This window comes from Arachis hypogaea, chromosome 9, assembly GCF_003086295.3.
Source record: "Arachis hypogaea cultivar Tifrunner chromosome 9, arahy.Tifrunner.gnm2.J5K5, whole genome shotgun sequence".
NCBI lineage: Eukaryota > Viridiplantae > Streptophyta > Magnoliopsida > Fabales > Fabaceae > Arachis > Arachis hypogaea.
Window position 1 is genome coordinate 98,708,554 of NC_092044.1, and position 4,085 is coordinate 98,712,638.

Sequence of the window (4,085 nt, forward strand, 5' to 3'; positions counted from 1 at the left end):
TAGATCATCTTTGGACATCTAGTTCTTAGATCATTGGGAGGCTGGCCATTCGGCCATGCCTAGACCCTGTACTTATGTATTTTCAACGGTGGAGTTTCTACACACCATAGATTAAGGTGTGGAGCTCTGCTGTACCTCGAGTATTAATGCAATTACTATTATTCTTCCATTCAATTCCGCTTGTTCTTGTTCTAAGATATCACTTGTTCTTCAACTTGATGAATGTGATGATCTGTGACACTCATCATCATTCTCACCTATGAACGCGTGCCTGACAACCACCTCCGTTCTACCTTAGATTGGGTGGATATCTCTTGGATTCTTTAACCGGAATCTTCGTGGTATAGGCTAGAACTGATGGCGGCATTCAAGAGAATCCGGAAGGTCTAACCTTGTCTGTGGTATTCTGAGTAGGATTCAATGATTGAATGACTGTGACGTACTTCAAACTCCTGAGGGCGGGGCGTTAGTGACAGACGCAAAAGAATCACTGGATTCTATTCCGGCCTGATCGAGAACCGACAGATGGATAGCCGTGCCGTGACAGGGTGCGTTGAACATTTCCACTGAGAGGATGGGAGGTAGCCACTGACAACGGTGAAACCCTTGCTTAAGCTTGCCATGGAAAGGAAGAAGAAGGATTGGATGAAGACAGTAGGAAAACAGAGAGACGGAAGGGAAAGCATCTTCATACGCTTATCTGAAGTTCCTACCAATGAATTACATAAGTATCTCTATCTTTACCTTTATGTTTTATGCGTTTATCACCATACCCATTTGAGTTTGCCTGAATAAGATTTACAAGGTGACCATAGCTTGCTTCATACCAACAATCTCTGTGGGATCGACCCTTACTCGCGTAAGGTTTATTACTTGGACGACCCAGTACACTTGCTGGTTAGTTGTGCGAAGTTGTGTTTATGCCATGGTATTGAACACCAAGTTTTTGGATTCATTACCGGGGATTATTTGATTTGTGAAAAGTATTGATCACAACTTCGCGCTACCAGTGTTCTTCTTTGACAACTACCACCTCTTTGCAAGCTTCTTTAATATCAACCTCTTCCTCTTGGTAGATTTCTTCCAATTCAATTTCTTCTTTATTATTCACTAAGGGCATGGGAGGTTGTGCTTTTTCTTCTATAAACTCCATATCAAGTCCAATAGAAGAGGATTCAAACGTAGATAAGAATTCATCAATGATTGAATCTATCTCTTGATCATCCCTTTCAAAGTCTTTAACCATGAGATGCCTTGGAGGTTGTACACCATCCTCAACATCAATTTTAGACGTCTTTGAAGAAGGCTCTATGACTTGAATTTCCAATGGAGGCTCAGCATCTCCTAAGTCTTCGACCACTTCTTCTTCTTCTTCAATGATTTCGGCTTCCTCCACTTGTTCCAGTACAAAGTCACGCTCCTTATTGTCCACTGGAGTTTCTAGTGTCTCCTTCATGCTACGTTCTTCATTAGATTCTCCAAATGAGGCCATGGGGGTTCCTTGAGCGTCTGAACGTCTGGAAGGTAATTGATTTATTGCCTGCACCAGTTGATGAAGGGTTGCATGAAATTGATCTACTGTTTCCTTGAGGCGAGCCTGTGAGTCCTGGGTCGATGGATATGGACATGGTGCATATGGAGGTGGTGGTCCTTGGGAGTAATTGGAGTGAAATTGGGGTGGTTCTATATATGGTTCATATGGCTCATAAGGTGGTTGGTATGGTGGATATGGGTTAGGGTTATATGAGGGTGTTTGGTGGTAAGGGGCTTGTGAGTATGGTGGTTCAAAGTTATGTTGTGAGGATGGTATCTGAGCATACGGTGGGGCTTGTTGGTAGCTGCTAGGCGGTCCACCATATCTATCAGCTTGGTATGCATTGTAGAATGGTCTTTGTCTGTGATATCTAGGAGGGTGTTGTTGCCTAAAGGGTTGATCAGATCCTCTTGGCTCCGTCCATCTTTGATTGCTTTGACTTTGATGCATATTCCTGTTATAGCTTCCTCTTCTTGCAACATAGTTGTAACCAGACTCATAGCCAAAGGGGTGAGAGTTCATAGTAGTGAGAGAAAATAAAAACAAAAACTAACAAAAAGAAAATATTTTGAAAAAGATATAATTTTTGAAAAAAAATAAGATAGGATTTTGAAAAAGATATGATTTTTGAAAAAAGATAAGATAAGATAAAAAATTTTAAAATCTGAAATTTTTTTTTGAAACATATCTACAATAACCAATAATTAGGCACACGTTTGCAATTCCCCGGCAACAGCACCATTTTGACGTTAGGATTTTTGCTAGTAAAGAATTTTGTAAAAATATAGTCGTGTTGTGGGTATAGATTCTAAACCAACAGAAAATCCCTTCGTACAAACGTTTTGGTTGTCACAAGTAACAAACCCCTTTGAAATTGATAACCGAAGTATTTAAACCTCGGGTCGTCTTCTCAAGGAATTACAGGAAAGTATGAATTATTATTGGTTATGCAAAGGTATAATTCGGGGTTTTGAAAAAGGGTTGAAAAAGAGAAATAAATTACAGTGAATTAATAAATTAATAACTAATAAAACTCTTGGCAAGGTATGAAAACTGGAAGTCCTATCCCAGTTATCCTTATCAATTGTGATGAGAATTAGATTTTTCTCCCACTAAGTTAACCTCTAACTATGAAGGTAAGTCAAGTAGATGGAATAAGTTTGGTTCCTCAGGTCCTAGTCTTTCCTTGGAAAAGGCTAGAGTTAGTAGAACTCGAGTTAATTCTTGAAGAAGTCCAATTTTTAGTCAACAATGAGTTTGACAACTCAAGAGTTACCAATCAATCAACCAAGGCCAAAAGGGAATAAAATCTACTTGAATGAAAATAATTTGGATAGAGCCCAAGCATCAATAACATAAATTAGAGAAAATAATCATAAGTCTTAAATACCTCAAATTATATTAATTAAGAAAATCTTAACATGAAAGTTCATAAGCCAAATAGGCAACATAAGTAATACAAGCATTAAAGCATCTAGAAGTAAAAGAGAAATATAAAGTAAAAGGAATATTGAACCTGATGAATAGTCGAAATCCTAAATCCTTTAAGAAGAATCCTAATCCTAAATCCTAAGAGAGAGGAGAGAACCTCTCTCTCTAAAAACTACATCTAAACTATGAAAAGTGAAAATTATGAATTGTATTCTCCCTTGAGTCTCTGCATGTTCCCTGACTTTAATCTGTGTTTCTGGGCTAAAAACTGGGTTGAAATGCGGCCCAGAATCTCTGCCAGCGACTTTTGTAATTCTGCAGATCGCGCACGTCACGCGTCCGCGTCGTCCACGCGATCGCGTCACTTAGCGTTTTTCGTACCACGCGTGCGCGTCGTCCACGCATTCGCGTCGTTCGTGCAGCTTCAAATCTGTGCAGTCGCGTCAGGCACGCAAATGCGTCACTCTGATTTCTTCCATTTCGCGCGGTCGCGTGAGCCATGCGACCGCGTGACTTCTCGCTGGTCATCTCCTCAACTCCTTGTGTTCCTTCCATTTTTGCACGCTTCCTCTTCATTCTCTAAGTCATTCTTGCCCTATGAAGCCTGAAACACTTAACACACAGATCAAGGCATCGAATGGTAATAAGAGAGGATTAAGATTAGCTAAATTAAGACCAAAGAAGCATATTTTCAATCATAGAACTAAACTAGGAAGGAATTGTAAAATCATGCAAATCCTATGAATAAGTGGGTGAAAAGCTTGATAAAACTACTCAATTAAATACAATATAAACCATAAAATAGTGATTTATTATGTATACAAGATTTTAATTTATAAAATTAAATTACACATTAACCTAAAAGAATTAACATAATACACATATGGCTAAATTGTGCCCACCATTTACATAATTTCTATTCTTCTTTACCAGAGTTGACAGAATAACTTCAATCCAACATACTGGCCTAATTTGTTTTCTATCATAATACAATTGCATTGTCAACACTTATTTTAGAATAACCATATATATAATAGAAAAAAGTTAAAATAATATTTTATTTGCTCTTTTGGCATTATTTTTACTATTACCAGCATGTGATACTTGAAGCTTCTTTCTA